This window comes from Plectropomus leopardus, chromosome 14, assembly GCF_026936395.1.
Source record: "Plectropomus leopardus strain MGB_pleo_1.0 chromosome 14, ASM2693639v1, whole genome shotgun sequence".
Classification (NCBI taxonomy): Eukaryota; Metazoa; Chordata; class Actinopteri; order Perciformes; family Serranidae; genus Plectropomus; species Plectropomus leopardus.
In genome coordinates this window covers 25,002,379-25,013,141 of record NC_142189.1, presented here as the reverse complement: position 1 = coordinate 25,013,141, position 10,763 = coordinate 25,002,379, and the positions used below count along the sequence as shown (strand labels likewise).

Below are 10,763 nucleotides of genomic sequence, written 5' to 3'. Positions count from 1 at the left end.
TTGTGCCCCCCCTCCCGTTTTCTACCACACCTGTGTTGCATCAGTCATTAGCTCCACCTGTGTGGAATCACCCTGTGCTCCGTGTGTATTTAGTCCTTGTGCTCCCATTTTCTTTGGTCAGCTCATAGTCAGTCCTGCCTGTTGTTTCCAAGTTACTATTAATTTTCATTGGTTGCCTGCCTGTTTTTGGATGCTGTAAGTTTATTTTTTAACATTAAATCACCCAAATCATCCTGCTGCTCCCATCTATTCATTCTGTGTTTTAGGTCAAACCCTCTATTCGTGACCTGTGACACTTCTTTACTGCTGAACTGCAAAATCATATTGAAAAAAATTGACACGGTCTGCACTTATTGTGTACTTTAATTGGTCACTCAAAGGTATCTATCTACACAGTATTCCATTCAACACATGTGCCTTTAAAAGCAATTAAAATGAAACTATTGATGATGTTTTTTTTAACTCATGTCTGTGCATTTTCACCATTTTCTCTGTCTTTATAAAGACAACTCAATTAAAATTGACAAAACAGACGCACAAAGATAGGAAGAAAAATTACAAGTAGGGCAGTCAGCCATTGTGAAGGTAATTAAACAATATTTCCACCATATGGAGGCTGTTGGGTGTCTAGAAAATGTTAATTATTTTCTTGCTGTGAAACAAATAATCTGGCTGAGGTCCTATTTGATATTTCAGACTTGTGTAATGTCATGTTGTGTCTTGCACATTGTGTACATTAATTTTCAGCACTTATACATATTATTTATACCACTAATATATGGCTTGACATGATTGCAAGCAGAGTGTTGCAACAAACAAACAAATTTGTGCCAAACTTTTGCCAAAGTGTAAGCACACTGTTGGTCTGTAATTTGTTCAGTTCTAATATGCTTTTTTTGCAGTAATTTTGGAGGGATTTATTTTATTATTTTATTCAAGGTAGTATTTTTACTATGTGCTTTTCTGTAGCTATTAACATCTCTTTTTTCACTGTGAATTTATGTGCCCTGTGCTATTGTTCTGTATCCTTTCTGAAATGCTCTCGTGGCCAGCATCCATATGTAAACCCTTGACTCTTTGTTCAAGCCTGTATAAGTTCATCTTGGTGCAAATCACCATGGGACTCATCTGGTGTCAGATTTACTGGGTAGTAGCTCCATACTTTTTGACCTTGGATTTGCCCTGAGGGTCTCTATGATGAGGGAGAGCCGTACAATGTATTGATTAAAGCCCCCAAGATAGACGTTTTCCTGTCATGCTATTGACCACCTCTTGGCCCATGAGAGTGTGGAGATGATGGAGAGACGAAATGCTGGCCTATTAACAGAGCTCCTGCTCTAACTGAGGTTAGACGAGTTCAGCTGAGAGAAGAAAAAACCATGCCGCTTTCCAAATGATTGGAGATGACTGGTTACCCGCAGCCACCAATATCATTGGTTAACCATTCATGAACTCTTATAGAAAATGTCAGTGTTCCACTAAAGCCATAATTGTGTGAATGAATACTAGACTTTTTCCACATTGAATAATGCATTTATGAGTGTGCATGAATAATGAATGCATGCATAATTCAATGCCCGGCTACAACAGTTCAAACTTTTTAACTGTACGACATTTTAAAGCAGGCTGTTTTGTCATCACATTTTTCTCTCGCTGTCACAGAGCTGACCTGGACCTCTTGACATGATGCTGATGGCATGCAAAAAGTCTAATCAAGGAGGAACAGTATCACTCCAGCCACTGTGAAGCATCTGGATGAGTTACATCAGCCGACCTTCTAACAAGGTAACAGCTTGGAGCTTAATGAAACACTTGTGTTGATACATTGCATGCAGGTATGAAGAGAACGTACTGTACTTTTATAAAATACAGAGTCCATAAAGTCCAAAAAGATGATTTTTCTTGTGTGTGAGTGTGTGTAAATTTAGGAAACAATTTATTATCTTGTGGGAACAACATTTTATCTAGAGGGAACAAGTAACTGTGTGCACAACTTATGAACTTGCAGGAAAAAGTTATCATCTTGTGTCAGAGTTATTACCTTGAGGTCATTATCTTGTCTCCACAAGTTAATACCCTGTGTGCACAAGAAATTACACACACTCAGGTTAAAAAATAGTCTGAAAAATATCACCTTACAGGACTTAAAGGGTTTCATAAAAAAGAAAAGAGAGCTAAAAATGTCAAATGAAATCGAACACCCTGAATGGACAAACGGAACGATTTTTCAGTGGATCATTTAATGAGAGTTTTGTCTTTGTGGGAAAATGAGTGCCCTGTGTCCTTCACAATAGGACATTTCTATTATGTTAATTAGAGTGTTTAAAATGTTTTCTCTCTGAATTTTGTGGATCTGTTCATGATAATTTGCCATGTGATCATATTGGTTGTTGTTGCTGTAAAATGTCTTAAGGGACCATAAAGGCATGGGCACCATATGGTGCAGAACACTTAAACCAATGACAATTCCAATACATGGCGTACTCCGATACACTTGGCCACATTTACCTGATAGGTGGCCTCAGGGAAAAAATAAGCTGCTGGGCTCCTGTTAAACTCTGTAACTCACTCTCTCTGTGCACCATGTACAGTTTTTCAGTTTATCTGCTCTCGTCTTACTGACGTGTTTGGCATTTTGTGTTCAACAATCTAGTCAGGGAGGATGGCATTTTTCAGTATTGTTGTCTATTACAAGAAGCACAAGATCCATTGAACACAGACTCAGAATTCAGCATAATTTCCTCCAATTAGGGATTTCTTTTGGGCCAACAGATCTCGAAGGACTTTGCTGCTTCTTTAGGAGGCTTACTGTCACTTAGCATGGCTGTATGAAGTTCTAGCTGTACTGTTTTCTCTTTCTTTTTGAGAATACTGTCCTCCATCTCCTTGAAGTGGTCTACTGAAGTGCACCTGGTATTGTACTGCCCCTATAGTCTATGTGACTGCATGGCCGCTGTCAGTGTGTCTATGCTTTTAAATTTCATCTTCTGTTGTTGGCAGGGGACAACTTAACTTATAATATTGATGTAGAGGGAAAAATCACAAAGTCCAACAGATAAAAAAGGGGCATGCACAGGAGAATGCATGGCTGAAACATCAGTGCTTTTAGGTAAATAACTAAATAAAGAAAATATTTAAAAAGGTGTGTATATGGTCCCCTTTATAGGAATGCACAATAATTTCTGCACATCATTGGTATTGGCTGATAATTGCGTTGAAATTTTCAGAAGAAAACTCAAGATCTACCTTTTTACTTTTAATTCAATTTTACCCATTTATTTATTGACTATTTATACATTTTAGTTTGTTTTACCAGACACTATATTATTATTATTATTATTTTTCATTATTATTATTATTATTTTAACATTCTTATCTATTTTTTAATATGTTATCCTTTTTTTATTTAGTTATTTTAAAATAACATTTTATCAAATATTAGGTGTTTTTTTTTTTTATTTTATTCATGATTAATATTATATGTATATATTTTATCTTTTATTAATTGGTTTTATCTAACCTCTTTGGTTTTATTGTATGAGGCACTTTGTGTTACAGTTTTGCTTGTATGAAAAGTGCTATATAAATTAAGTCTTGATTGATTGAAGACGAAATGTCAGAGTCGGCCAACGTGCTGATTTTTTGTTAGCTTTTTTTTTTTTTTTTTAAAATTGACAAAATTAACAAATATAAAAACATAAACCCTAAATTAGACTATTTATCTTATTTTGCACAATGAATGAACATTACATACATTGAAAAATAAACAGCTGGTGGCCAGCAATGACAGAGAGAGACTGTGGGGAATAACTGCATGTGTTTTATATCATACTAGGTAAAATAAGGATTTATTTCACCAAACTGGTGATTGTTGGAATAGTGGACTTAGTTACTAGATGGCATATTAATACCTATAGCTTTAGAATGGGATGTCATAAAAGCTCCTGTAGGTGTAATGTGTAGGTGGCCCAATCCTTTGTCCATGTACTGTATCTGCGGGGAGTGATGAGGCTAAAGTCTTGGTGCCCAAACTATAAGTATGCCCTGCTGTTGAAAGAAACATTTCAAACATGAGCGCTGGGTAGCTCAGTTGAGCGCACGCTCCATAATCTGAGACCATATGTCCTGTCGAGTGCGACCGGCGGTCCTATGCTGCATGTCATCCCCACTCTCTCATTCCTCTTTCCTGTCATCACACATCACACATCAGCTATCCTATCAAATAAAGGCCATAAAAGTTTTTTAAAAAATGAGTTGTCTGACTGAACTAAGCAGGGTGAATGTGAAAATAGATTAAACTCAAAATTGGCACCAATACCCAGATCATGTCATGGGAAAACTTTAATCCTATTCAATAATAAAGCCTATAGAAGCATAAATCCATATGTATATATGGCTGTAATATTTGATGTCTTCAGCCTCAATCCATGCACCAAATGGAAGCCTGGAAAGTTTTAACTGGCCTGCCGGCTTCAAATATTATTATCTTCATGCTTACATTTCCTGTGTAAATGTATGTAATAAGGTGATCCACCAGTCTCCGGAGGCAATCGCAGTCCTACAATACCATGGCACATCTGTCAGAAAACCTCTGGATGTGGCTCCGCCGGAGTTCCCCTGTGAATTTCTATAAGCCCCTGCGAGCTTTGTCCCATTTCAGCTGAGCAAACCACAGGAGATGAAGGGGGCAGAGGGCACCGCTAGATGTGCTTCAACTGCCAATGGGAAATGTCAGTCCCTCTCACAGACGAGGAATAACAAATAGCCTCTTGAGTGTCTTGACAAGCGATGGTGGCTGCAGCAAACTTACTCCACCCGCCGTCCACAGAGAATTATGCATGACTTGAGAAAGAACAGCCTCCCGCTACCTGGGAAATTTATCTCATCTAGTGCTCGGAGACATTTTGACAAGAGTATCTTACATATTTCATCACATTTCTCTGGTAATGCAGAGTAGTACCGACGTAAGGTCATAAATAGGAAAGGTTTGACATTATTTACTTTCAGTCTGAAGGCCGATTATTTATAACATTATGTATCACACTACATCAGCAGAGAGGTGAATAATTTTACTCATTTAATTCAACATCTTAGTTCCTACTTAACCTCATGCTTTCAGCTTTCACTCAAAAACTGTCCAACACCATACCCAATTTATTTCCCCTTTTTCTGTATCTGCTAAAATGTTGCCAAAAGTAATTTCCTGCAACTGCAAACACTTCCAAAAACTTCTAAAAGTGTTTATTGCGTGCGTACGCGCGCGCACACACACACACACACACACACACACACACACACACACACACACGTTGCAAGTTTGTCCGTGTCAAAGTTAAAGTGAAATCTTCAGTGATGGCCCTTGACATTTGAAGTTGGACCATCATGGTGACACAAAAATTACACTGATTTTACACCCCAACTCAAACTGTGACGACACACTCTTTTTCAGTGTTTGTCACCACCATCAGCCTGGAAGCTCTGAGAGAAGATCGGAAAAGTTTCATTAAATAAAACATGAATGTTGGCTGATATCAACTACTCCATACCTCTGAATTAAGCTTATTGTTTAATCTTAATTGAACACTACTTGAACACTACTGAACACTACTGAACACTACATTCTATCACATTGTGTGAGGTGCTAGACTATATTTTTCTAAAGTGTTTATCTCATATTGAAACCGTCTCACACGTTCCTCCCTCTCGTCACTTAGTCCAGTTTATTTTATTCAAACACTGAGCTCATTGTCAGACTGCAAACAGCAGCTCTCGCTGCCTTGGCTGCTTATCAGATAAGGGTGGTCACACAGAATGACATTAACAAATTTTAAGTAGTGATGGCTTCATTTAAAAATGAAGCCATCACTACTTACCCCAACTTTTTTCCTGATATACATTTAAGCTACATTTCACATAACAAAAATTACATAAGCCATAATCAATTTGTCAGAAAATGCCCTTTTTAAATTCTTTTTAACATTTGTTATTTAGTAGCATAGCAGGGATGACAATGTCGCTCAGTCACAGGTGTAGGTTTAATTTGTCTAGTGCTTTATGAGCAAATGGTGTGCCCATCAACCTCTGACATAGGATGCCGCACTTTGTTTTAAGCACGTATACTAAACATTAGCATTGTAACTATGAGCACCAACCAGCAACCTCCAAGACTGAAAAATGAAGCAAATGTGGAAGTGCCAAAAACTGCAGTTCCTCTAACGGCCACTTGAGGCTGGCTCAAAAACAGAGTCAGTTCCCACAGACCCCCAAGATGGCAACAGCCAAACTCCAGGCTTCAGCATAGCAGTCCACAAACCAACTGGCAACATCACAGTAGCTCCATCCATTATTAATACAGTCTATGATAAAGGCTCTCATGTTATTATTTTGTTTTGTTTTTTTTGTTTTGTTTTGTTTTGTTTTGGGGTTTTTTTTTTGGTGTAATTTTATATTCACCAAACATTTTAGTTTCTAACTGGATACTAAAACTTGAAATAAATGTTGTCAAAATCTGTTTTTCGACAGTATATTAATTCATTAGACACCAGAAGATGTCCATATTATTCCGGTTTTCTGTGTGGAAAAATGTCCCTTGGATTGGAACAAAGTAGAGTTTAAATAAATAATGTTTAACAGTTAATTTAAATGGCGTACAACATTATGAGACAGTCCCAGCACAATACCCAAGGCCACTGCCTCCAAAAAAAGACCAGCTGCCACAATGCAGAAGGTCAAGTTACACAGTGACCAGAATGAAAAGATTCTCTCCTCCAGCTGCCTGAGGACAGCTCCAACAACATGTCGCTCTATTGATGTGCATGTGGGTGTGCGGGTGTGTCTCCCGGTGTGTGTTTGTGTGTTGGGGAGGGTTCAATAACCTTGTGAGCTCTTGCTGTGGCTTTCTATTGGTCCTGCTCATCACCCAGAGACAAGGTCTATGGTTATCACTGCATGAATTTGATTCTGATCATCAGTGCCTTGCAGTAATGCTGATTGAAACCACTTTTACCAAGCCTCAATTGCCACCATTTTTAGAATAAACCACTGACGCATGATAGAAATTTACAAGCTAAGCAAGAAAGCACTCAATAGAATACAGACCTCCACCAAGGTCTAATCATCTCGGCTGGTTGTTACTATTACAGATGACATTATGCTCAGCAGAGGACAATATTTATACAGGGATTGCTAAAGTTTGTCCTGATGGTGGCACTAAAGGAGAGGCCACAGTTTTTTTTACTTGTTCGGGACCATAAATGTGCACAGAGTTTTGTTCATTTATAATGATGGAATCATACATATGAATAAGGTGTTAGGAACACTCATTTGGCTGGGTGATTAAAGGTCACAGGGGCGCCAAAAACGACGCATCTACTGTATTTCATATGGTAATCTGAAGTGTCGTGTCCGTTCCTATTCTAATCAGGGCAGATGTTTAGGTGATATATACACAGCCAGACAGATGGAGGTGAAAAACCTAAATGAGAGATTTCAGTTCCAACACTTTTTTCAGACTAATGAATAAAATAATTATATATGTAACATGAGTGACTCGAAATCTGGATTCACTGTTTCTTTTTGTTACTTTTTTCTATTTAATGTATTTTCTTATCTATGACATCAATTCCATGATAACCAAATTTAGCCCTTTGGTTATCTCAGTGTGGTTTTGCACATTTAAAAAACAAATCACCTTGACATTCAGTATCATATATTGACAAAGGGATCTAGACAGAGGTGTGACCTGGAGTCACATGACCTGGATTTAAGTCAGACTTGAGTCACAAATGTAATTCCTTTGGACTGGAGATGGCAAAATCAAAGACTTGCAACTTGGCTTAGACTTTAACACCAATGAGTTTACTTGGACTTGAGCCTTTTGACTTGAAAATACTTGATAGGTTTCACCAAGCCAATGTGGGAAGAAAATTTAAACTTTTTTTAATATGGGATGAACTGAATACAAGACAGGACAGAAACCTACTAAATCAATGGAAATTGAATATATTATTGCTCTGTCTGTAAAGTGGCATTATTTTGGGGGAAGAGCACTTTATGACTTTTTTTAAGACTCAAAAGTCAAAGTTTAGGACTTGGGACTTGAACTGGGATTCGAGCACATAGACTTGAGAGTTGTTTGTGACTTCTGGAGCATGGGTTTGGTGGGTTGTAATTCTGGCTGCAATCTTGCATTACCTCAAGGGCCAAGGAGTGCATCATTAGCAAACTACATCATTTGGTGGAGTTACTGATTTCGTAAGAAGAAAAAAATGCATTTAAATCTGGCACATCTGCTGTCTGGTAAATCCATTAGCTTACTGTAAAATTAGCATATCTGTTCTGTTCTTTATGAAATTGATGCCAGATTAACCTGAGGTAGAGTTATGTTGGCCAAACACATTGATTGGCTGTTTTCCTAAAAATCTTACCTCTTGTAATGTTATAAGTAAAAGATACTGTTTGGAGGTTATGTTAACATGAAATAGTCTGAAATTTTTCCTCATTACTTAAACTCTAGTACTATAGCTCTACACTGCAATGCATAAAAGATTGCACTTTCTTTGTCTTCTTGTCTTCTATTCTGTTACCTGTTATTGTCAAACATACTGAGAAAGACACCTAATAATTTTTAACCCCTTGAAAGCTAAAATGATTCAGGAAAACGACTTACAAATTCTATGACTAATTTTATTGTGGCCTATTTACTACAATTTGGTGGCTCGCGCTAGGCCTAATATAGCTGCAGCCGTCGTTTCTCAGATGAATGAAATCTCCTCGGTCCTATGTTGCATTTCTTCATACTCAAGCCGTTGCCTGTTTTGGTACCATGCACTAGAGGTCGACTTGTTAGCTTCTACTGATGAAAATGGTGACCTAGGCCCTGGTAGTGGTGGAGATTAGAAAGCAGATGGCGGGAGAGATGGTACAGTAATGGCTGCACTTGTGCTTGCTGGTGTTTCTAGCTTGTTGGTAACCTCAATGCCAGTTTCCATTTTATTACTGTAATTTACAAAACTGCCAGTGGTATTTCATTATTGTGGTTTGGCTGCACTGCTGAGTGAACAATTAGGTGAGTGCTCATTGTTGGTAAATCTCTTAATACTGTTGATTTCTACAGAGAAATGCCGATGCTTAAACCATGTTAACCATACACTGGCTGAAGTGAAGCATCATGTTGCTTTTAAAAACACACAAAAACTCTAGAGAAGTTGACATCACTCACGTTACTACACATAACTGAAAAATAGTCTGCTGGATCACCAGCAGAGGGTGAGGACTATAGTCTGTTATCAGAAATGGAGCCAATTCTTTTAGATTATCACCAAAAAAAAAAAAAAAAAAAAATCATGATATAATCCATTACATTTAGCTAGTATGTCTTCAGGTGTGATGGCTTGTCCAGGGTGTAAATTTGCAGATTCTAGGATCCAAAGGAATGGCCTGCCTTATGCTGCCTTACTTTGCCCGTGATTGTCGTACCCTAACAATCTTACTCTTACAAATCCCAACCTGGTGTGCTTCTACCAGCGGGCAAATCGACAGCCACCAGCAACAAGCTTTTGTTATACAATTGATGTCTGAAATCAGTTGTTTAAAAAATGAGTCGTGAGTGGTGGTGGAATTTTGAGTGGTAAATCTATCACCGTTATTATTATAAACTGCTTATTTGCAGTGAAACAACAGGCCTGCTTGATAGGCATAGCAACAGTAACTAAGGGGGACAGGGCTTAGCAAATCTTTTTGGACAAAGGAGAAAATGGAACTCTCAGCGACAGCAGCGTCAGTCATCAACTGGGTTTGTGTCAAATGCATGAGTACAAACCAGGCCTTAACAAGAGATTAGTCTGATCTTTTATGAAAGACTAAGGAAGCAGATGGGGGGGTGGACAGGTTGCAAAACTCTGTAATCCGCTGAGATATGGCATCTCAGTCATGTCTGCTTGATGTTCCCTTCACTCTCCCATAGGAGATGAGACAGAAGACAGATGAGGGGGGAGACGTCGAAGAGGTGGAGTGTAAATAAATCACGCAGAGACTCATATATAGATGTAGATTATTTAGATAGGTGGTGTTCCAGTGAGTTTTGTTTGCTGAACTTGAGTTATGAAAATACCATTTAGAAGTGTCATCTCAATTCTCTCTCAGACAGACAGGATGGGCAGATGTTGTCATCCAGGAAAACAGAAAATTGGATTTTTACTTTCAGAAACATTTCTCAGAGGCAGAGCTGTGGGGTGTCAGAAATTGGTTCAGTTAAACCTCGCTGGGCAGAGAACCAGTTTTTAAGTCTGCCAGTTAGGATGTCAAAGAAACACTAAAACAGAAAAGATACATGTGACGTTTTATTTTCATTCATCCACAGCCCTCCACAGTCTTAGTAGGTTATCGCTGTGCTTCCCAGCCTATTCTGTCAGATACCCACTCAGTCCTATCACTGTCAGCACCACTTCTTATGTTCCAAATCTGGTCTCTTGAATTAACTTTATATGGAATGTTTTTTTAACACTACTTATGATAAAAAGAAAAAAAAATGCCAATGTTGAAATAATATTTTCAGTCAAGTTTGTAATGGTACTGCTAGCACTTGGGATGGTAGAGACTAAAAACAACTCTTCTACACACTACACACAACTTGTTAAGGTGTGACAGTTAGCTCAGATTGGCTGGAGGTGAGACTTTTGCACTATGCATATGGCTACAGAATATTACGACTGAATATGCTTATTGCAGCATTTGCAATTCTATTTGCTGAAAACACACACACA

General features: G+C 38.1%; 1 long non-coding RNA gene across 2 annotated transcripts in view; it reads left to right on the top strand.

Moving 5' to 3' along the window:
• Positions 1 to 10,763, top strand: part of LOC121953280 (uncharacterized) — a 39,233-nt gene continuing 28,470 nt past the window's right edge. The window contains exons 1-2 of one of the 2 annotated variants that reach the window (XR_015778769.1): positions 1 to 195; positions 1,663 to 1,785. This is a non-coding gene — a long non-coding RNA (uncharacterized LOC121953280). The remainder of the gene's footprint in view (positions 196 to 1,662; positions 1,786 to 10,763) is intronic. The other variant, XR_015778768.1, reaches the window with a different exon arrangement.